Source organism: Astyanax mexicanus, chromosome 2 (assembly GCF_023375975.1).
Source record: "Astyanax mexicanus isolate ESR-SI-001 chromosome 2, AstMex3_surface, whole genome shotgun sequence".
Lineage (NCBI taxonomy): Eukaryota > Metazoa > Chordata > Actinopteri > Characiformes > Acestrorhamphidae > Astyanax > Astyanax mexicanus.
Window position 1 is genome coordinate 50,701,977 of NC_064409.1, and position 25,509 is coordinate 50,727,485.

General features: G+C 37.5%; 1 protein-coding gene across 2 annotated transcripts in view; it reads left to right on the forward strand.

Annotated features, from left to right (window-relative positions):
• Window positions 1-1,495: 1,495 nt before the first annotated feature.
• znf609a (zinc finger protein 609a) overlaps window positions 1,496-25,509 on the forward strand; it is a 185,003-nt gene continuing 160,989 nt past the window's right edge. The window contains exon 1 of one of the 2 annotated variants that reach the window (XM_049474499.1): window positions 1,496-1,990. The gene's annotated coding sequence lies outside the window, so the exon portion shown is untranslated. The remainder of the gene's footprint in view (window positions 1,991-25,509) is intronic. The other variant, XM_049474500.1, reaches the window with a different exon arrangement.

Consider the following 25,509-nt stretch of genomic DNA (forward strand, 5'->3'; position numbering starts at 1 on the left):
TTATGGCAATCCGACATTAGCATATCCTGGTTGCCCAGGCAACTAGCTCAGAATGCCTCAATTCCCCGCAGCTTCCTCACCACAAAAGCAGAGTAAACACGAGAGTTTATCTTCTCCTGGTGTATGACAAATAGTATGACATGTTTGCTTGTCATAACGACAGGTTCGTTTGCTTCCCCTGCAGCTGCTGGCTGATTTCACTCGTGACAAAGACCTCCTATGATGCTCGCTTCACTCAGGAACCTCGCCGAATAAACTTCTCCTTCAACTCTGTCAAAGATTCAAAGCTCACTTCTGATCTGCATCATTCCTCTTCTCGCAATTAAATCTGGAAGCCTTTTCCCACCAGCATTCTCAGTGTCACTGAAAAAAACACGAAGACAGCTTATTTAACTCATTCAAAAAGGAGACGCTTTATATTGGCAATATTCTTCAGTATATGCTATTCTATCAATGGGGGGTTGGTTACCTAACAAAGCAGACACAGTGATATAGCTTTTTATGGATGAAAAGAGCATAAAAGTGATGTTACATCATTACAGCATCATTGATGGTTTGAGCATGAGTACGGTCTATACTGTGTAGCTGAATAGCTTTTACAGCAATAATGTACCATTTATACTGTTAGAGTCTGACATTTTAGTGTGAAAGGAAAAAGAAAGAAAGAAAGAACGAAAGAAAGAAAGAATAGAAAAATAGATACTAGACAAAAGTACAGGCAGTACGTTTATTGATCACAAAGAAACATTAAGCATCCAGTAGCAACAACACTAAGATAAATACAATCAGAGAACACATGGGAGAATAGATATACACACAAAGAGTAACAAAAGGAAGGAAGGAAGGAATACCAACACTAGAAAGAAAGGAACAAAGAAATAGAAAAGTAAATGAAAGATCAAAAAAGGAAAAAGGATATGACAGTAAGAAAGAAAGAAAGAAAGAAAGAAATACAAACAATAGAAAGAAAGGAATAAAGAAATAGAAAAGCAAATAAAAGTTCGAAAAAGGAAAAAAAAATATGAAAGGAAATAAAATGTATGAAAGAAAGAAAGAAAAAATAATTAAGATATTTAAGACCAAACAAATAAGTAGAAGTACACTAGACAGACAGTAGGAAGGAAGGAATACCAACACTAGAAAGAAAGGAATAAAGAAATAGAAACGTAAATAGAGACCAAAAAAGGAAAAGAAAATATGAAAGTAAGAAAAAAAGGTGTGAAAGAAAGAAAGAAAGAAAGAAAGAAAGAAAGAAAGAAATACAAACAAGCAAGTGAAAGATCGAAAAAGGAAAAAAAAGTATGAAAGGAAAAAAAATGTATAAAAGAAAGAAAGAAAAAATAATTAAGAAAAAGAAAGAAAAACAGAAAGAAAATTGGATGAATAATGGAGGAGTGTAGTGATTCACTGGTCTATGCACTCCTCTCTGTGAGCTCCGGCTCCGCGCTGTGTGCGTTATCCTGTCCGGGGATCCGCTCCTCCCAGTCCGTTCCGTGAGGAGCCAGGCCGGGCTTTGCTCCAGCTCCCCCTGCTTGCCCTGCTGCTTACATTGTATCAATCTCTCGCCTTTGAGAGCTGAAAACAGCCATTAAGATCATGTTAGAGATTCACTGAAAAGCAGAAGCGGAGGAATCCAGCGGAATGAAAACCTCGTGAAAGTGCGGATTTTATCCCCCGATCCCCGAGGCGAGGAGAGGCGAGCGGCCGCGGTGTTGGGAGCGGGCTCGGAGCGGAGCTGGACGGGGAATGCCCGGTGCAGCCGGCGGTGTTGAGTCTTCAGCGGGGTCTCGGCGTGTGATGGCCGCGCTCCAGTGAAGTGGCCCTTCCGCTGGCCGGACCTTGGCGTGCCCGGGCTCTGTGGATTTGCGTTGAGCGCGTTGATTGATTACAGCAGCACGTTTTGAGCTTCGGTTACTCCAGTTTTACCTTTTCACCACCAGGATCTATGGAGTGCACATGAACTGCCGCTGGATCGGGGTCTACAGGCGGGGTGAGGTCCTGTTTGTTGGTCTTGTGTGAGGGAATGCTGCTTTTCTCCCGGTTTTAGGAGATGGAGCTCTGGGTAACAATCGTTAGCCGACTAGCTGCTACGGGCTAACGAGCTAGCCCACGCTAGCGCGCTACAGCTAGCAGGCTAGCCGGGGACAGAACCGCGCTGGCGGCAGCAGCGGTCTCCTCATGTGTGTTTTTTGTCCTGTTTAAAATCCTTTGTTTGATGAAGTCTGGAGTTTTGTTGTTTAGTGTTTTGTCAGGACGGGTTGAGTGTGTGTGAGTGTCTGTGCGCTGCTAGCTCGCTGAGGCTAGCTCGGTTAACTAACATCTTTGTTTGACGGGTTTAATGTCACTGTGTGTGTGAGGGATTGAGACTGAGAGAGGGGCTGGTGTGTGGAAGCTCATTCCCGCCACTCAAAATAATAAAAAACACCAGCACGTATTTTATCATCATAAAGTGAATTTCTAAGTTATAATGTAGAGATACTGTCGTTATTATAAGGTACTATGTCGTTATTTTGAGATACTGGCATGTAATTTTGAGATAACTTACTAGCTGACTACACTGTATTGTTGGGATACTGAGATACGTCGTCATTTTGAGAAACTTAAATCTTAAAACTTAACTTAAATCGTTATTTGGAAATTTTATCTTTTTGAGTTTGAGATACTATCTCATAATTGTGCTAAACTAAGTTGTTGTTATGGGATTCTATTACATAAATTTGATATACTATCTCATTATTTTGAGATACCAAGACAAGTACATGTCATAAGGTTGAGATACTATCTTATAATTTTGAGATACTAAGTTGTTACTTTGAGACACTATCTCAATTTTTAGATACTTAGTTGGTACTGTGACATACTATCTCATAATTGTGAGAAACTAAGTTGCTATTATGGGATACTATTGCATACATTTGGGATACTATCTTAATATTTTGAGATACTAAGTAGATTTTTTCGAAATATGTCAATTTTGAGATATTCTCTCATTTAGAGATACTATAGAATGATTTTAATGTACTAAGCCATTATTTTGCTATATGTAATGCATTTAACTTACATGGCTTTTGTTTACTTTACTGTTACATCAAAATAACGACAAGCTAATCAAGTATATGAAAATAATGACTTAAATAATTCTCAAAATTGTTATAGAAAATCTCAGAATTTTGACTTGGTATGTAAAAATAATGAGATATGTGCTGAATATGTTGGGAAGGGGCTTCCACAGTGTTAGATTGAGCTGGTTAAGGGTGCGGGGAAATAAAGGGACACACGGCAGGCATGCAGGTCTTGCGGTTCTTTGACTGGCTAAGCTAAACTATATTTGTGGAGCTCCCTATGCTGTGTGAGATTGTCCCTGCTGAACCTGTGTGTGAACGCGGTTTGACTGATGTTTGGGGGGAGTCACTTGCCCTTGGCTTTGTCACGTTTCTCCATGGCTGGGTTAGCCGCAGTTAGCTAGGCTAGCTCTGCTAGGACATCCAGCCAGCGCGTGCTGCTGCTACTGCTGTTCAGTGCATGTCCAACCTGTTAGCTCCCCAGAGTCTGCACTGATTCAGCTGCTACACCGCAGCCGAGACTCGCTGCCCTCATGTCCAGCGCTTCCCCCCTCAGCCATGCTCTCACCTGCGCCCTGAAGGTCTCTGCTTGTAGTCACAGTGCCCGGGTTTATCTGAAGTGACCCTGGTGTCTCCTGTAAAAACAGCTAGCTAGCCAGCCAGCTAACTAGCATGCCCCTCTCAATGTAATCAGGCGAGCCAACGAGGCCCCCAGAGGCACAGCTTCAGATAAACATGCTGAGAGAGAGAGAGCCTCTGCTGCTGCTGCTACTGCTTATAACCCCTGTGTAGTATGTATGATATCCTTGTCTTAAATATAAAAAAAATATATAACCCAAGGACAAGCTGTGTGCTTTGGGGTTGTAAGGCTTTTAAGAGTACAGTACCAGTCAAGCGTTTGGACACACCTTCGCATTTAATGTGTTTTAATGTAAATTAATACTAAAGACATCCAGACTTTAAAGGAACACACATGGAATCATGTAACAACTGAAACTTCTAAAACAAACCAAAATACATTGTGAAGTAATTTCTAAGTCTGCAACTAATGCTTTTGTTAGTCAACTAACCTGGTGATTATTTTTTTGATTAGTCGATTAATTCTGCCATGTGCTCCATCTTTAAAAACGATAGAAACAGCTGAACATGGAATTTTAAAGTCATTTAAATGTCTAGATGTTGTTTAAACATGGAGAGTACTGATATTTACTGTTTAAATATGTAATCTGTTGTGTTTGGGCCCTTTTGGAGATATAGACTTTGTTGAATTTAACTTGTGTGTGATCCATTTTGTCATCTCCCATTGTGTTTCTGTCCCCAGCACTTTGTGTTATGCGGTACTGTTACAAATTAACGATAGGTCGACAATTAAAATTGTAGACGACAAATTTTAATAATCAACATTGTCTGTTATATCTTGTTGTTGCAGCCCAATTCTTATCTAGAGTGCTGTTGACTTGCAGTTTCTGAGGCTGGTAACTTCTGATGAACGTATTCTGTACAACAGAGGGAACTCTTTATCTAGGGTGGTCCTGATGAGAGCCAGTTTCATCATAACGTTTTTGTTGGTCTTTGCCACTGCACTTGAGGACACTTTCAGAGTTCTTGATTTTTTTTTCAGTTTGACTGACCTTCATGTCATAGTTATTTTTCTTGCCCTAATATAGATTAGAACATTACTCAGATAGTAATAAACTTTTGTTAATAAGTTAAGCACAGCTGTTAACCGAAGATCTACCAGGTGCCTGCTTTAAACAATCTAAAATTTAAAACATATTCTGGTTTGTTTAAACTCTTTACATTTTAAAATTTCTTTAAATAATAAAACCCCAGAATTTAAAGTGTGTCCAAAATTTGACCATTACTGTGTAAGAAATGTTATACTTAGCTTATAGTTTCTCCAATGTTGTGCTTACTCTAGGGCCCAGCAATATATTATAAAACAACAATATCATATATATCATATTATCACACATGCTAGGCTGGTTATATCTGTGTGTGTGTGGTTCTCCCCGGTAAATAAAATGCACATGGGATGTTTGTGTTGAAGTGGTTTGGTTTTATGAGAGAAGGGATGGGACTCAGCAAATTAAAACCTTGTACTAATTATTGAGTAGCAAGATTTATAAAAGAAGAAGCATGATGGCTTTTTATTTCACTATGTCTCAAATAATAATCTGTAATTGATGTGCAAATGAGGTTAATGAGGTAGAATATGTATATGTAAGGTGTAGTTGTGTGGAATATTGCTAAAAAGAAAAATCACATGTAAAAAGTAAATGTAATGAATATAAAACAAAACGTAATAATATGCAGATATAGCATTTACAGCCTGTGCTATGGATCTGTGAGCTTTCTACACACCAAATACATAATTCATATTCACTGAATACAGTTCAGTTCAGTGCAGCGCAGGCATCCTTAAACTGCAGTCCCTCAAGATTTTGTCTGTTTTCACTACAGTCACAGCAAGATATGTGCACGAAACACCCACAGTTAACAAAGGAGCCAAATTCCAGTTGATCTTAAGCTCCGTGTGTGAACCTGTTTATCTCAGTCAGTGTGATTTGAGTCGTCTTCCTCACCAAGGACAGGTAAAGCTGACTGTTTTTCACTTGTCCTTTGTATTGTATTTGTATTGTATCTGTGTGTGGTTTTGGTTTTATGGAGGTGGGCATTGACTGTCCATTAGGGTAAGCAATCTTAGCCCCCCTTTGTTACTCAGCACTATTGACCCGTAAAACTAATGAGCTGTAACGTCTTTTCTCAGCTGAGGTGACTGGATTTGTATTTTAGATTGAATAGTTCTTGAACGGATATGTCTCAGTATTTCTGTGTTTAGATTAGAGAGGAAATTAGTGACTGTTTCCACAGTTGATTTATTGCTTCATAAGGATTTCAATTAATTTTGAAAGGAAAACATCAGTCTGTCAATTACTGAATATGTCAGATAAAATAGATTTGTTGTCTTGTTGTATAATGCAGGCACACTAAGCGATTCTGATCGGTCATGAAAATGCCTGATACAAGTTGCATTCTTATGGAAGTCTAATGATTGTAGAAAGTCTGTAGATTTTTTTTTTATTCAGACCTTTTTACATGTAATAATAAAATAAAGACATTAAACGCTTGACATTTTGACATCATATCAGCACAGTAACAGCTGGCCATCAGCCACATCCATCACAGAAAAAGTCTTATAGCAGCTCCTGCTTATTCAGAACAATAAACAAAACAGAATTTTTTTCATAAGAATCCATATCTATGTGGACGAGCAAGTCTGTCAGAATTAGCAGCTCTGATAACCAGTCAGTAGCCTTTAGCTATTCACAGACAAAAGATGTAGCTTACACCTTAAGCCGAACATACAACATACAACACGCAACACTATTTTTAACAACAGTTTACCAGTGGTTTTAGCAGTTCCTTACCACACTGAGTGTTCATCATGTGAAGTTTTGTAGGTGTTTTTGTAGAAGCTCACACAGGAGCTCAAGGCAAAGCTTTTACAAGACCTTTTTTTAGGTTAGCCGCTGTCGTCTTTAGTCTTTACTGTCTGTATCTTCACTCTTTTACTCACTTGATGTGGAAAAGATAGATGGATCTTTATTGATCCTGAAGAAAACTGCAGAGGAAAATGCACACAAACTTCTTTAAGCCAACCAATAGATGTAAAAGTAATGCCGATTAGTTTGTTGCAGCTGTATTTATCATTTAATTCTGAACCTTAAATATCTCTGTAATTTTCTTGGGTGTTTTCTAAATTGTTGATGGTTACATGCGTACAATGCTGGGGGAACAGGAGAAAATGACTGTTCTTTATTATGGATACATGAAGTACGATTAATGTAACACTGATATATTTGTTAAATTTAGAAGGTATCTGTCCATATCTCTCTAGTTTTATGCAGTAGTTATTATTTGTTTATTTATTTATTTATTTTTATTATTATTTTTAAATCTTGTAGAATGGCTGCATCCATGTCGGGTGTGCCATATCATATTATACGCGATAATATCGCCAACATTTATCGTGAACGATATTATACTCTAAAAATATCTTGTCATATCACCCACCCCCATTACATCAGGGTACTACTTTTTTTACTAGAGACAGATTATATCTGTCCAGCATCGTAGTATCCAGTATATTTTACTTTAATCCTGGTTACATGGAGATATTAAGAGTGCATTATAAGTCATCATGACATTCTGGATCATTGACTTCTGTTACAAATCTGATCAAATTCTTGTATTTTTTTATATTTCAGGTAGGGGTAGGGGAAATAAATCGTATGCAATTATTCAAAAATTTTCATTTTGTTGCAGTAGTGTATTCTTGAAAACAAAATATATATATATTTCCAAGAGTATCGTTATCGCGAAAATACCATGAAATATCGTGATATTACTTTAGGGACATATCGCCCACCCCTAGCATCCAAACAGTTGTATAAAACGTCTGTTCCTGTCTAAAATGCTGATTTGAAAAAAACAAAAAAACAAATATGTTGACACCACTACCATGCAGATCCCCATGGCTACCAGAGTAACCACCTACATGGATGTAGATAGATAGATAGATAGATAGAGAGATAGAGAGATAGAGAGATAGATAGATAGAGAGATAGAGAGATAGATAGATAGATAGATACTTTATTTATCCCGAAGGAAATTTAGGCATCCAGCAGCTACAACACAATACAATAAGAAACATACTCAGACAAATCAAAACACAGAAGAATAGAAAATATATAAGGCTATAAAAAAAAACTAACTATACAAGGTAAGGATCTATCTGTAAACAGAGCAGTGCAGTAGATGTTGCTAATGGTCATAAATAATTAAATAATTAACAGAGTAAAGTGCAATGACATCGATTACGAAAGTGACTGATGTGACATAGAAATAGAATATAATATAAGTATGCATACGTTACAAGACAGTTCTAAAAAGAGAATGTGAAAATGTGAATACCCAATCATGAGTAAGGTATACTTTAATGTAAGCGAGGTTGGGGAAGTGTTAATATAAATAATTAAGTTGTTGAATATGTTGAATGTAGCCAGTGACTGAATCATAGTAGCATTCTGGCAAAACCATAAATCCACAGATACATCTCTGTTTTGCTTCAGTTGATGTCTACGTTTAAGCAAGGCAAAAAAAAACTTGAAAGATTTGGCAGGTTAGTGTTTTTTAACCAATGGTCTCTCGAGAGTCTGTCCTCTGGAATGACATTTGCTTGACAAACTTTCAAGCCAGTAATTATGGTGAAACTTGAATGTTTTCTCTGAGTAAGAAGCTCGTAATTACGGTAATTCCGAGTCAATTTCCCAATCATAATGCTGTCTGAATTTTCAAAGGCCAGTTTCCTTTGCTGAGAGTCTTCTGGTGGTCTTAAGTGCAGGCGTATGGAGGTGACAGATGCTTGCTTTCAAATGATACTGTGAGCAGCCATGCATTCATTAGGTCACTGCCTGTGCTTTCTGCTGTCTCTGATAAGTCGCTGGAAATTACATGCAAGTTTGTAAAATTGCAGCTTGTGAAATGCAGGGAATATAGCAGAGGTGTAATTTGCCTCTTTGTGTGGCAATGCGTGCAGGACTGGGCGGCGCGGCCTGGCCTTCATCATGCTGGAATATTGAGTGGGAGGAAAACGCAAGAAAACACAAAATTCATAGAGCTAAAACTCACCACATGTGTTGCATATGGTTTGTGATAAATTCACAGCGCTGTTTTGGAAAGATTTTAAGCATTAATTCTTTCATGGTGCATATAGTTGTGATGGTTTATGTTTATATGTCATGACCAACACACTTGCAACACTATTAAAGACTACTGTATTGTATAGAAATATAAGACTGTAGTTTTTTTTTTTTTTTACATTTGCGTCATGGTTTGGTCTTGTGCGCTAGTGTTTGTACTCCTGCAATGTGCAATAAGGCCAGTTTTACTTTGATGTAGGTTATGTTGGCAATGCTGCCTAGGCTCGAATTGCAGGCTTTTTTTCTTTCAGTGCTGTGTGAACATGTCAGATTCAATCTTTTCAGAATTCAGATTTGAATTATTTTAATGTGTGGTTCCTGATAAGAAACATACCCAATTTGTGGGAGTGCAAGATGATTGTGTGTAGTCAGATAGGATTTTATTCAGCCTTTTTGCCTTAGTGATTTCCAACATTCAGCACGGTATGTGCAGAAGATATTAAACTCCCTGATGTTTCTGTTTATGGTTTACTGTTATGTATAAAATAAAAACAGACAACAAACATCAAAACATTTCTTAAGGAAGGTCAGAATATGGTGCCATGTATGAACTCAAAATAGCACAAGCATTGCAGCAAAATAACAAAGGTAATGTACGTAAATATACCAGTTTTAGGGGCAGATTTGTTCACATTTACAGACAGATACAGGTACAGATACAATCATCCAATCCAATCCAATATCCACCCATTATGATCTGTTCAAATAATCTGAGTTTATTTGTGTTGACCTTTTTCTTCTTTTCGCATTGATTGTAATGCTGGAGCACCACTGAATTCATTGTTAAGAATTCATTGGTACAATACATTTGTATTATGCCATTTGAGTGGCATATAAATGCATTTGAATCCTGTTACACACGTAGATAAGAGTAGTGTTGAGTGTAGTGTTGGGTGTGTTGCTCAAGGACCCTTAAGAATGTAGTGTTGTGTACTTACTTACTAGCCTAGAAATTGTAGTCCACACTGCATACATTGGGAAAGGTAGTGATGTTTCTCATTACCGTACACTGCACCAACTTCCAGCCTCACATCTTGATTTATTGTTGAATACAGGAACAAAATAAGGAATATCTAAAAAACAAATCTGCCTCATGTTAATGTTTGCATTTCAGCAGCACATTCAGCACTATTAAAGTGCTGTGTTTTCTAACAGCGCATCAGCCACAAGCTAATATGTTAGCGCTGAGCTAATAGACGCTTAAGAGGAGTGTGCTTTTCTTCCCTGCTCGGAGATATATTGTCTCCCCTCGTTACGGGTTTGCTTGTTAAATTTTTATTACACTTGCAATATGATCAGGATTAAAATGGGACCTTTATTGGCTCCAGTCTGTTAAGCCTGTTGTTCGATGCCTCATGTGTATTGAATTGAGAAGCTCACATTAAAGAATGCTAAAGCTGAGCAGTGTGACTATATTCATCATTACCTTGATATATTTAATCAGAATATTTCACTTTAGACATTTCTAAATGTAATGCACTTCTACAACACCAACTGCACCAACTTCATTGCAAATTGTGTAGACTGTTAGAACATGTTAATTATACCAATTGTAGGTAGGGCTGTGCAGTCTGTAAAAAAACATTTAATTATATCCAGTTAGTTATATGTAGTATCGTATGTGTGAGGTTTTGAATACTTTTTTTTTATTATCCTTTTTTCGTCCATCAAACAAATCTGAAAATATGATGTCTCTCCTCTATGATGCACTGTGTTGTACTGGCTATCCCATTTGTTGTTCGCAAAAACTTAAATTAAATTTGATACTAATTGTTTTACAAAAGCTATAGCCTAAAACGGTTACCAATGTTGTTTCCTCTACCTGATGTTAACAGCTTTAGAGTTTGTTAACTGTGTGTTAAGAGTGTTAACTGGTCTAGCTGATTGTTAACTGCATGTCAATGGTTCTAGCCTATGTGAACTATGTCATCTACTCTGTAACTAGTTTTAAATGTTTCACTAGACCAATTAACATGTTGCTAAAATCAGCTAGTATTGACCATATAGCTAACATTGGTTAGAGCGGAAAATATAGCTAAAGTAGTTAACATTAGGTAAAATCAGCTAGAGAAGTTAACATGTAGCTAATGTGTGCAAAAGTAGTTAATGTAGCTAACCTTAGCTTGACCAGTTAACAAGTAGCTTAAATCAGTTAGAGCTGTTAACAATTAGCTAACATTAGCTAGACCACTTAAATTGTACCTAACGTCAGTTGTTGTCAGTAGTTAACATGTACCTGATTTTAAGTACATGTTAACAGCTCTTGCTGATGTTAGCTTAATTACATGTTAACTACTTTAACTAATGTCAGGTAGGGCTGTAAACATGTAGCTTACGTTAGCTAGAGCTGTTAACATGTAGCTAACATCAGCTAGACCAGTTAATATGTAGCTAAAATCAGCTAGACCAGTTAACATGTAGCTAACATCAGCTAGACCAGTTAACATGTAGCTAAAATCAGCTAGACCAGTTAACATGTAGCTAACGTCAGCTAGACCAGTTAACATGTAGCTTAAATCAGCTAGACCAGTTAACATGTAGCTAACGTCAGCTAGACCAATTAACATGTAGCTAATGTTAGCTAGACAGGTTAACATGTAGCTAATGTTAGATCGACAGGTTAACATGTAGCTACAATCAGCTAGACCAGTTAACATGTTGCTAATGTTAGCTAGAGCAGTTAACATGTAGCTAATGTTAGCTATACCGGTTAACATGTAGCTAACATCAGCTAGACCAGTTAACATATAGCTAAAATCAGCTAGAGTAGTTAACATGTATCTAACGTCAGCTAGACCAGTTAACGTGTAGCTTAAATCAGCTAGACCAGTTAACATGTAGCTAATGTTAGCTAGACCAATTAACATGTAGCTAATGTTAGCTAGACCAATTAACATGTAGCTAATGTTAGCTAGACAGGTTAACATGTAGCTAATGTTAGATCGACAGGTTAACATGTAGCTACAATCAGCTAGACCAGTTAACATGTTGCTAATGTTAGCTAGAGCAGTTAACATGTAGCTAATGTTAGCTAGAGCAGTTAACATGTAGCTAATGTTAGCTATACTGGTTAACATGTAGCTAATGTTAGCTATACTGGTTAACATGTAGCTAATGTTAGCTAGACCAGTTAACATGTAGCTAAAACAGCTAGACCAGTTAACATGTAGCTAATGTTAGCTAGACAGGTTAACATGTAGCTGCAATCAGCTGTACCAGTTAACATGTAGCTAATGTTAGCTAGACCAGTTAACATGTAGCTAAAATCAGCTAGACCAGTTAACATGTAGCTAATGTTAGCTAGACCAGTTAACATGTAGCCAATGTTAGCTAGACCAGTTAACATGTAGCTGCAATCAGCTATACCAGTTAACATGTAGCTAATGTTAGCTAGACCAGTTAACATGTAGCTAAAATCAGCTAGACCAGTTAACATGTAGCTAATGTTAGCTAGACCAGTTAACATGTAGCTAATGTTAGCTAGACAGGTTAACATGTAGCTAAAATCAGCTAGACCGGTTAACATGTAGCTAATGTTAGCTAGACCGGTTAACATGTAGCTGCAATCAGCTAGACCAGTTAACATGTAGCTAATGTTAGCTAGACCAGCTAACATGTAGCTAATGTGAGCTAGACCAGTTAACATGTAGCCAATGTTAGCTAGACCAGTTTACATGTAGCTAATGTTAGCTAGACAGGTTAACATGTAGCTAAAATCAGCGGCATAGCTAGAACGGTTAACTTGTAGCTAAAATCATTATAGCTGTTAAGATGTAAGTAAACTCATTTAGAGTAATGAACATGTAGCCAGCAGTTTAGAATGGATAACACATAGCTAGAACTTTAGATAGGTAAATGTTAAGTTCTGTTACAGTGATAATATATTTCTCTGATACACTAATGTGTCACATCCTCCTCCTCTTTAACTGAACAGTGTCATTGTTGTATCTTTCAGTGGAGCTGAGAGGTTCACAGAGAGTGCCAGAGAGCATGATTGACCTTGCTGTGTCTGGGTGGACAGAATGGCCGTGTGGTTTGGCGCAGTGTTAGCGAGTGCGGGTGTCTGCTGGCTGATGTAACCGAGTTGGCATTTAGTGTTCACCTCCAGTATGTTTGCACTGGTGCTGGAGTACACCTGTCAGACTGCATTATGTGCTCAGTTTATATGGGAGTTTGGCTGTTGACGGTGTAACGTTTCCCAAATAATGAAGTTTAAAGACCGACTCGATGTCTCGAGACCCCGCAGTCGTGAGCTGCTTCCTATGTAGGGAAACATTGAAAGCAGCATTATTTGCATCAGTTAGTTGTCAGATTTGATGGGTCACTGAAATCATTTTGGCATTAGGCAGCGCTGCGGCTCAGATTTACCCAGCGAGGCTTCCTGAAGATAAATTGCCTGGTGCGGATTTCTCCTCCGCTGTTGAGTGCAGCAAGGTGATCTGAGGATAAGGTCTGCTAAGTCATTCTCTTGCGCGCAGTGACATTTTGTTATCATGCTGCTATTTGGCTGCAGCCCAAGTGGATTTTAGTGCAGAGGAAGAGCAAGCAAAAGATTTTGGTTCTTTTTTTTTGTTTGTCTGTTTGTTTGTTTAAGCAGTGATTAGCCTACTTTGAGAGAGGTCTGTGAATTGGCAACAATAATACAATATGTATTACAATACAGAGCTTATGATTAAATGTATTGTAATATATGTTTTGATACTGTTCTGAGCTTGTTTGAATCAAAAACACACTATCATATAGGGGTATTGTATATCCTTACCATATGCAATAATATCATAAGCATTTTTGACATAATTAAAAAAAATCAATATTGAAGAGGGAAGAAACCTGTTTTGTATTTATTTTGCTGTTTTCTTTATTTTTATTAATTGATTGTTGGCAGTTTAAAAGCACATGTATTTAAACACATGTATTTAACTCTTTAGATTTGTGGTAAATTTTATTTTATTTTTTTTACACATTTCGTACAAGATCAGGGTCTTAATAAGTTACTGTTTATAAAATAGATAAAAAATTATTTAGTTTTTTTGTTTATTTCTACTTAATTCTGCTGAATGTAAGAAAAACGTTTAAATGGTTTTGTTCTAGTATTATATATAAAAAAAAGATTTGTTTTTTCATATCTTCAAGAATATTGTTATAACTAAAAAAAATACTAAAATATCATGATATTATAAAAATATATATTTTTTCTTTTTTTTGAGTCGAATCAGAACTGCAGGATCTGATGGCAGATAGCAACATTGCTATCTAGTGCAGTGTATTTAGGTTAAAACGCAACATATTATTGTGTCAGACAACCACTGTCTGACACCAATCTTTACATGTAAACTAAACCAAATTTAATATTGATACTTTTTTTTTAAATTGGTTCAGTATTTAAAAAAATTGCAATAATTCAGTATATCAATATTTTTTTCTTACAGCTCTACTCTGAGATATATCAGTGTTCTGGTTTTAACACTGAATTGAGTGGTAAGGTTTGTGCGTGGTGCTTATACATAGTGTCTGGCTGGTTCTATGTTTTTATTCTGCAGTCCTGACTGACCCGACATTTGCCTTGAAATACTGTGTCGTGAAAAAGCACTTGCTCTCTGATTTCCTGGCTCCGTTTTTGTGCATTTTTCCGCTCTTGTTCAGGCTGTTTTTATGGGTTCCAGTGGTCAGTAGAGAGGGTGACTGAGAGGTGCCTCTGTTGTCTATGTGGTGCTTGAAAATGACCTCGACCACATAAATAAGTCATCAAAGAATGGTTTGAGAAGCAGCAGCTCAAAGGTTTAGAATGGCTATTCAAACATGAACTCCTTTGGCAGGCCATGAAATAAACAGTGTGAAAAAGCCTCTTGTTGTGGAGCTCTTGTGTGCGAGGGGAAAATAGGCCAGCGGCTCTTTCAGTCAGACAGAAAACCACTGGAAACATTTGGTTGCAGTTATTTTAGCTGAGGATGTGTGAATATACAGTATATGCAGTGAAAAGATATTTCACACAGAGATATTGTGCACTGTGAAGTTTTTTCTTCAATACAAACCTCCTTATTTTCCACAGGTTTTGATGTAGGACTACATTTACATGCACACAAAAGCTCGCCTGAGTTCTTTATGTTGCGTTTTAACAGCAGTCAGGCATTCAGATGTAGTTCCATTTGAATTTCCAGATGTAGTTCCAACCTTCAGAATGGTGTTAGAAGTGGCTGTGCTTTCTAGTCATAATAATAAAGTTAAAATATTTACAATTAGACATACAGGTCTATACAGTATGCCAATTTGGTAGCTTCCAGTTGTTTAGATTGAACCTTGTAATCCTTAAAAAGTTTGTGGAAGGTTCATACAGGGCTCTTTTTTCTCATCTTTATTGGCTAATGTTACCATGTTATGACATACTGTGGGTGGGTTAACCGCAGTATTTGTTGAAGTTATATCATGGTGCAATGTGTCGTATATGCGTCACAGAATATAAGCGGGTTGTGCTTTTTGTTTGTGGCTGATATTGACAGCATGCAATCCTATGGTGAATATTTGGTAATATTTGATACAATATGTTGATTTCACCACATATGCCTTTTGAACTCTTGAACTTTGCAGAGGTTTTTGGTCATAAAAGTTGTGAAAACTTTACTATACAACTTTATACCAGTATGGAAAATATGTCAAGTAAAATGTATGCATTCACTTGAGTGCCTTGTTGTATTAGTGACATTATAAAATTGCTTATAGCATGTCGATGTAGGTTCTTAAAGCATTTTTTTTTGTTTTATCTCGTCTTTTAATTTGAGAAATAAATTAATGGTGTGAAATGAGGTGCTTAGATTAGCTCAATCTGATTGGTGTCTGACTATGGCGAGTTTAAAAGAATAAACGGGAGCTAGAAGACCTGCTTGCTCCTTTCAGATTTGTATGAGAAAAATTTCCCAGTTCCCAGTAAACTACAACAACAGTGGATGGCAATGGTGGAGGATTGGATGAGGACTGTGTGTTGAGTTGTTTGAGGGTTGTATTAATGTATGATTAATTAGCACACTGAATGCTGTATGACAACATCAGGGAGGGGAATATGCAACACTAAAAACAAAGCATAGCTTTATGCATTTGGGTTTTTTATTGATTTTTTTCTCATTTTTGTTTGAATCACGATGTCCAAACTGTAGTGTGAACTGAACCGGGGCTTCTGTGTACTGTTATAACCCTACTGTTAGGACTAGGAGTCAGTTTAGGAAACACAATGTTTATCAGAGCTGTATAAAAGACTAGTTTATTTATACCCCTGTTTACATGCCATTGTAGACCACTGAATTTGTGTTATGATGGCCATGTTGTGTTCTCTCAAATACCATTTTGTGAATTACAGGGCCATTTTGTCCATTATGCACTGAACTGACAGTATAAACCCTAAGTAAAACTCTACTTAACAAACCAGTACAATAGTGCAGAAGTTTTCGAGTAATGCAAGTAATAGCATTATTAATTTCCAGAGAATATGAAAACTCCAGTCACTGGAGCATATCTATGTCCAAATCAGTTTTCCCTTCATCCAGAGATCTTACTTAGATCATGACAGTTGATCTATGACAGTTACATGATCATGGCTTGGTTACACTAGCAGTCTCATATTATCGCCCCATTGCTCTGCATGGAAACACAGTTATATTTGGCATTAGACAAGCTGGCCTTGCTGTGGAATCTTTACAATGCTTGTTGACTGCATACGTCCCACATCCCACTCCTTTGTCTGTCAAGCTGACTAACCTTGCAGTGCTGTGTGTTCAGTTACTGTTCATAAGGTTGTCAACATGCTCTTGTATTTTGACTCGCAGGCAGACATTGATAAGATGCAAGCTAAGACATCGGAGCCGTGGAGGCAAAGATAAACACGCTTTCTGTCGAGACGAGTGGAAAGATGAATGATAACAGGGGTGCATTAAAGCCTAGTCTTAAACTAAAGTGCGCTGACAGTGGTGTTTCACCTTTTAAAAGCTCAGTTTGCTCTAGTTTAGACGTAATTCGGAACCGGGAAACCAGCATTTTAATCAAAATCACACTTCGCCTGGCAGTTAGGACATTTGAGAAGGTTGCAGCCTTTCACTTCCTCACATTTCATCTCAGCCAGACACCTTTTATTCACAAGCAGAGCTACTGAACAAAGACTTTAGCGGTTGCATCTGGAGCTCAGACCAGTTTTTAAAGTGTTTTGCATGGGAATATGTGAAGTGAATCATTGCTTTGCCTTTTTAACCAGTGTTGCTTTAGCCATAAGCATTATTTATGCTCACTAGGCATTAGAGGTGTAATGATACGTGTATTCTTCACGAACCGTCACGATACAGGGGTCGCAGTTCAGTTCAAACAGACGCATGCACAATGGTACATGGTACACAGGCAGTCTATAGGAGACTTGTGGAACCAATAAACGTAACCCGGAAAGTGTAGCTGTAGCACTCTTGTTATTAGCAACTCACTTTTGACTTTAGCCTGCGCTAAGAAGTTTAGCTCTGTCTGTAAGAAGCACAGATTATTCAAACTGTCAAAAACCGTCGCTGCGCTGCCATAGAAAACTAATAGTCGCCTGTCGCTTTCTATTTTGAACGCAGGGTTAGGCGCTCATACTGTTTCTCTTTATCTCTCTCTCTCTGAGGTATTATAATGCAGCACAAAAAGCTCTATTCTGCCAGACCTAACCTACACTACACCGTTACTACTGCCCCCCTAACAATAATACTGGAAAATTCCAGCATAATTCCAGCATTAAAAAAATTATCATGATTTTAATTAATTTTTTAGTGATTTACACCACTAATATATTTAAATTTTAACAATCTAATGCTGATATTTCTTGAAAAGGACTAAAACACTTAAATGCATCCAGTAATATGCTTAGGAAAATATATTTGTAGTTTAAGCAGTTAAAGTAATGCCGTTGTTTTTGTTTTTAATAAAGCATCTCAGGATGACAGTAGGAGAGAACCCTGGTTTCAAGCATTTAATAATAAAAGAGCTCGAGCCCCGTTACAACATTCCATCCCAAAAAACAAAACATGATTATAATGAAGATTCATTGTTATTATCAAATTAATAAAGGAGAAGCTATACAGAATACCCAGCATCTTTAATTTTTCCACTAACCATATCAAAAACATACTGAAAATGTAACAAAAATGTATCGAACAGTGGGGTGTATACAAAGGTGTGAAACAGACCGTGAACAAAATGACACTTGTAACTGTATATTTGTTTTGCTTTAATCAAAAATCAATCTATGTACATCAGAAGTGCTATTTTATTTATTAATCTACCTCAGCATTGCCATTCTTAATTTATCATCGCACATTACAGATTTACTGAAACAGTACTTACATGTAGGTAACTAACCAACTTTTGCACAAGAGTTTGCACAGTGAAAAGCAGTCAGTCTTTTAATAACAAAGCTCAGTTACGTTAGCTCAGCTAATGCTACAGCTTGTGCAGCCAGTTTGTGAAAAGGTACAAATTAACCTCAGCCTGCTGATAGCCAGCTCTCCCTGCCGACTCTCTCCCACACTCCCTTTCTGCTCTGTACACAGCAGCACACAACACACACACACACACAGTGCTGCCAGGCCGGGAGAGGAGGGGGGGTTTAGTGTGAGCTTAAAGCAATCCTAACATTAGAGGAAATGCTCTCTCTTAGTTACAGATCCTTCTGAACACACACATTAATTTATAAAATTTTCCATATTTGGGCACATTCCCTGAAGGCTTACAGATATATGGAGGAGTAGCAAGCAGTACCCCTGGAAGTTATTGTGGCAGTACAGGGAATAAATCAAGCACACTGATTTATAAAATCATGGTGAATGCCCAATACACACAATTATACATGAATAAATGTTCACGTTTCTGCTTAATTGACACCGCACTACAGTCTGCACTAGTTTGACAGAATTTCAAGCACTCTCTAAATAACCCATAATCTCTTTGTTTGGGTAAATGCAGTCTTCTTCATGCAGTGCTTGCATAACTTCATCAGAAATTGTGTGGAATACAAAAGTGCTGGCTTTGTGAGGAGCTGGATTAGTGTTGTTAATTCCTTCCAGCCTTTTCAGCTTTCAGTATGGGATCATTTAGATGAAGCCAGGCTGCTGGGTGATATTAAAGTGGCTGCTGATTCTTGGGCTCCTACTCAGATTAGGTAGACTGAATGTGCTTCTGCTGCAGCCCCTGACCTGCCGCTGAACCGGCCTGGTGACAGGTGAGTGAAGGACAGGGAGCTGAACAGAGAGAGAGAGAGAAAGAGAGAGAGGGAGAGAAAGAGGGGGCAGATGAGAGAGGAGAGACTTTTCTAGAGTGAGAACAGGGATAGACTTTCAATTTCGAAATATACTCTGCTGAGTATTTCTAAAACATGCTTAAAACTGATTACATCTAGAAGCTTCCCCAATGTATGCAATGTCATGCAGTCTTTGCAGGGCTTTTAATTTAACTCAGGAGGAGGTGGGTTAATCTAGCTATTATTACGTTAGGTTTTTCTGTTTATAAGAACATTCCCAGCATAAAATAAAGACTGTTCGAAAAGTCATATTGAGGCCACAGAAAGCCAGACTGAGAAGAAGTAACCTTGGCTAACATTACCATGCTAGCCCTGTACAGCTCAGATCTTCTATCTGCGAAGAGGTAGGAAACTCAGTAAACTAATTCCAAGTGTGATTAGTTAAAAGTTAAAAGTTAAAAAACATTGATGAAACCCTTCCTAAACACCTGATTCATTGTTCTTGGTAGATTTTTTTTTATGTTCAGTGTTTGAATCTGACAGCACCATCTGTGTCACTCACATGGATTGGGATGGTGAAATATGTGAAATATGGTCCGGTGAATGTCAGAAACCTGTCTCGTTTTATGATCTAATGGGTTCACTTGGCAGAGTGTCTGAGCTGAGCAGTCAAGCTACGGCTTCATTAAAACAGCCTATCGTCTTACTCTCCTGATTTTTGGCTTGGCTGCATGACATTTGAGCATAATAAGAAAGGTTCTCCAAGCTTCCACACGTTCAAACTGTGGGGAAAATTGCTGTCAAGAGGAAAAAGGCTGAAAGGTTTTCTTCACCCACCTTCGCTATATATTCTGAATCATTTTTGGCAGTTTCCCATTTTGCCTCTGTGACTGTAGATGGTAGATGGTATGGAATCTTGCTGAGGCTGCTGTCTGCTCTCGGCTTATCTGCCTCTTCCTCTCACGGAGCATTCTGTCAGGTCTCGTCAACTTTATAAAGCTACACGCTCCTGAGATTACCACCTGGAAGATGTATTTGCCGGTGCTATGAATGCTGTTGAACTCTGTCCTACACAGATTGTACTGGACAGCTGGGAAAGACTACACCAGATTAATAGAGCACACAAAGTTTGAATTTTTGATTATGAACTCATATTTTGATGATTGAGATCAAGTACTGGTTTGAAAGACCAGAACTCTTTCGTTTCTTTCGTTTCTTCTTTTAGTCATGAGTTTGTAATAATGAACAATGTTGCCTGGCTGCAGCAGCCTGTTGTGTTCTGCCCTTTCTGCTCAGCTTGAATGAAGTCAACTGACTGCAGCGCCTTGTAATGAGCATCAGCCAGTGACAGATGCTGTAAATAGTAATGTGTTGATGTACATTTGTTCGGAGAAAACTGCTCATATAATTGATGTTATGTTATGGCCGCTAATGCCAATGCTAATGCTTCAGCTTTAATGCTGGAGAAATTTGGGAATCTAAGCTTACTGTAAATAAACTGAAGTGCTTTACTCAGCCAAACAAACAGTTTTCAGGAGAGAAATCTGTGTAGATCAACATCCAGCACTCGTTTGACTTTAAAAGAGCCACCACCACCACCAGCAACGAGACCTGCTGAATTAGAAGTCCTCATAGTGTCTCTTAAAATGCGCCTTATAATCCAGTGCTCTTTATGTATGAAAATAGACGTTCATTGATGGTGCACCTTATAATATGGTGCCCATTATAGTGTGAAACATACGGTATTTTGTTTGATTTGAATCTTCACATTCTTCTGTTTGCATGTAATCTAAACTGGAAAAGTAACTGCTGATATTGAAATAAAAAAATAATGACAAAAAAAAAAGAGTCTTCTTTTTGGTCAAAACAAAATTGGGTCTGTCGAGGACTAAAATACCAAAGGAATTGGTATATTTTAGAAATGGTCTTGGTCTGGTTAATCTAATCCCTAGTCTTGTTTAATTGCGTTTTATATATATTTTTGATTTTCAGACCAATTACAAGAAGTTGAAGCAGACTTTCGTGGCTCATTAAACAAAAGAAGAAAAAAAAATAACTTTTTTTATATTTAATTTCCCTTCGCATACATGCACGTCACAAAACAGATTAACCTGCAAATGTGGCTTAACCCTTGTTTATAAACTGAAATAAAAAAGATTTTAAGAAGATACCATGAGATTCTGATAGAGAGGCACAATTTGGCTCAGCACCTAGAAAAGCCTGGAACTCACCATATTGAACAATTTGCTGACCTCAAATGCTTAATTAAAACTCTGTGATGATATGATGATACAACTTCAAAATATATATTTAATAAAATCACAAACATTTCAAGCCTTTTTCTCAGATCTAGATTGACAGTTACACTCTCTCTTAAACCATTTCTAGTGGCAATTCAGAAATAACAGTGTAATTTAATGTAAAACTGGGCTTAAGTGTGGAGAAAATGGGCTCTTGGTGTTCATTTGATGAGGGTTGATTTGCTGGCCCGTGTTAAGTTGAACAGCACTGCTGTGTTTGCGGAATGCTGCACCTCTTCAGCTCTGTGCAGGATCACAGTGTTCTAGTTGAGGTAATTGACATCAGCAGTTTAAGGGGTACAGTGCCATTGCCCCCGGTGGGCTGGCAGTGCTTATGGGAACATTTTCAAGCTGCTGTTAAGGGGTAGGATAAGATATTGCTGCAGGTTTGTGTTTGCGTGACTGTTTTGCTTGTTAAGTTGTGGGAATTTGATTAGTTATGTTTGGGTTGTTCTTCTGCATTTCGTTGTCCAGGAATTATGTCTGATTTTAAGTATTAATATTGTTAAAGATGTCTTTCGACTAAAATCCACTTTTTTCTTGTTGTTTGTGAAATACTATAGATCTCTGAGTTGTATATGAGGCTGCACATGAAACTGTTCTTCAACCTCAACTGTCTGCCATAGCTAGTAAAAGAAAAACGAGTCGAGACGGGAGCTAACAGCGCTAGGAACATCATGGCAGTTTGTTCCTGTGTTATTTGTGCAAATAACACATCAGCGTTATATGCTTTGCCCAGTAATTCAGAGCTAAGGAACAAATGGTTAGAATTTGTCTATGAAACACCACCAGCGACGTACTGTTGAGATGGGTAGGTGTCATTTTAGAACAGTTCTTTTTACACAAAGCTTTTAAAAGCTTTCTGGGTCTGGACTAAGTAAGTAACTAGGTTTAAATAGGATCTCCGGTGGATTTGGCAATATACAGAGACTCTAAAATTAGGTCAGTGGCTGAACTGTACTTAGCAGGGCATTACACATGTTGTAAAGCAACATATAACATTGCAAAGACTGTTATTAGTGTAAAAATGTCTTTATTTTAAAAAGTTTCTAATCGTTGTCCGTCTCGCTGCCTTACAGTGCTGTTAAACATCAGACGCAATATGTTTGCCTCCACCGGACTAAAGTAGTTATACCGGATCACTTTTTTTTTTTTTTTTTTTTTACACAAACACGGCTCACATGGCATTCATTCATACTAGAGACCACAACTTGACCTTTTAAAAGGAATGAAAAAAACTCCTTTAAGTCCTTTAAGCCAGTGGAATATCTTTTGAACATATTTAGTCATAGCTGTGCCATATCAGAGGGCAGAGTGTAATCGTCTGTTTTAATTATCACACAAATCAATGTTAGAATGGGAAAGGTGGGAAATCACTTTTACTCTAGTGAAAGAAAGCTGGTATTGATGTGGGGGAGGGTAAAGAAGGTTCTGTGTTTCACCACTGTGGAGCAGCTTGGGATGGAGTTCCTTGCTCAGGGCTACATCAGCTTTAGTCAGTGGAAGGACTTTAGTGTAAACACTCTGTTGTTCTTTATATCATGTAATGAAAATCATTTGCATCCATGCAAAGACATTACTGGTGCTGAGCTGAATGTCATATTGATGGACTTTGTGTTTAGTACGGCTCTATGAGTTTCACAATGTGGAGAACATGAAGAAAATCAAAGAATTTAGGCATAAATATGTATTTGAGATATAAAGATATCTCTTTGTGTGTGTATGGCACATTCCACCAAATCAGTGCCATTTTTGTCCCCAGGGAATTGCATGTATAAATGTGCACGAAAAATAACTTTTAAATACATTTTATTAAGCATAGTATATTGTACATTGACCTAATTGCAAAAGCAACATATGTAATAAATATATATATATATATATATATATATATATATATATATATATATATATTTTTTTTTTTTTTTTTATGAGTGTAAACTGTGTGAGTGAGCTTTTTACCCATCTCCCATTGTGTTTTTGTCCCCAGCACTTAGCGTAATGCCTAACTGTTAAAAATAAACGATTAGGCGACCACTGAAATCTGTAGTCGACAGTTTGGGATGCATCTGCCCCACACAGTAATTTGCTATAGTTTAACCAGAACAGTGCTTTACTGTACCAATTCCCTTAATCCTGACACAAAGCTACAGTGAAAACATTCAGACTGAGCAGATATCAGTCACATGAACATTAGTAACCAACCAGTTTTGAGACACAACACAAGAGCCTAAAGGCAACAGAATGACCAAGCGTGTAGAGATAAAAGTCACTACAGTACAAAAGAAGCAGTAATCCAAAATATTCTCCAATTAAAAACTCATTTTACTCTCTTAGATTTGTCTCCCTTTTTCTTTATTGCTAAAAAAATAAGATCTGTAGTTTGATCTTTTACTCCTTGATTAAACAATGTAATCATTAAGAATGTGAAACCAGAATAATCCTCAGTCTAAGAGTAATTCAGATTTACGTGCGCTGGGGTACTCGTGTATGCAGTTCTGCAATTATGTAAAAACATATTGTATGTTTCAGTAATAAAAAGGAAATATGCCAATTTGTTTAGTGCTGTTAATGAAGTAGAAATGGAAAAGTCTAGAAAAATAAAACAAGGCTGTGAAAATAGGAATCTGTTTTAGCAATGTAAATGTAATGTTATTTTAGCCTCTAATATCTGCATTTCATTCATTTACTTTACTGCATTTGTATTATTTTATGCCAAATTATTAGCTAATTACATTTGGTCTCAATTTCTGTGTTTTATAAATGTCTTTACTTTTTAAAAACATTCTTTATAGAGTACTGAGGAGCAGTGATCAGAAAGCATTGATTTAATGGTTTATTAAAGGCAGTCCTACAGCTTGATTGATACCATACTTGTATTAGTAATGTATTAGAAAATGCCATGATCTCCAATTTGATTATCAGTACTGTACAGCACGTTACATTATATTAATGCATTTTAATTGACAACAATTACATTGATGCCAAACAATTAGAATACCTTACTGAGATTGTCTAGCTCATTAGACTCCATTAGTGCCAATGCATTAATCACACAGTGGGGGGAAATACGTTAATCAGTGGCCATCCCGGCCAGGACTGAAAGGGCTGGTGTTTGGAGCTGTAGCATGTTCTAGGCGTTCTTATATTCATCAGCCTGTCTGCGTCAGCCTGCAGCAATAATTCTTTCCTAACGGCTCCTGACGCATCCTTTTTCCCTGCGCTCTTAAATCGGCATGGTGTAATTGATGCCCTTTTTTGCAGTAGAGTAATCCTGAGTGATGTCTCTGCTTCCGTCACTTATTCATGTGGACAGGCTTTCTCCTCTTCTGCTGAATTCCCAGTGGGGTAGACAATTACATGTTTCCTCTCAACTGGGTCATGGTGAGGCGAGGGTAGAGTGGTCTGAGCTCTGCCTGGTGGGAAGCCATCAGCAGAACACAGGAGTCTTCCTGTTTGTGCTGGTGTAGACCTGAGAGCTGCCTCTTTAAAGGATCTTTGCTGTGGATCCTTCGGGCAGATGGCAGACTGCTGAGAACTGGCCTGGTCTTGTTGCCTTAAGGGGAGGCTTTAATGGGAGGAAATCACCAGCATGTCTCTCCCCAGTCACATGTGTTGGGGTAAGGACGGGTTCAGTAATGGGCTCTGGAGTTTATAAATACACACTGCCTTGCCCTGAAACTGTTTGCTACTAAATTTTTGCTACTCAAGTTTCTTTGATTTTGCCAGTTTGAAAACCTCTGGAATATAATCAAGAGGAAGATGGATGATCACAAGCTGAACTGCTTGAATTTGTTGCACCAGGAGTGAAGCCATAAAGTTATCCAAAAGCAGTGTGTAAGACTGGTGGAGGAGAACATGACAAAATGAATGAAAACTGTGATTTCTTGACCCTGAAACTTTATGAATATGAACTTGTTTTCTTTGAGGCATTATTTGAGGTCTGAAAGCTCTGCATCTTTTTTGTTAATTTGACCATTTCTCATTTTCTGCAAATAAATGCTCAAAGTAACAATATTTTTATTTGGAATTTGGGAGAAATGTTGTCCGTGGTTTATAGAATAAAACAACAATGTTCTTTTTAATCAAACATATACCTAAAAATAGCAAAATCAGAGAAACTGATTTAGAAACTGAAG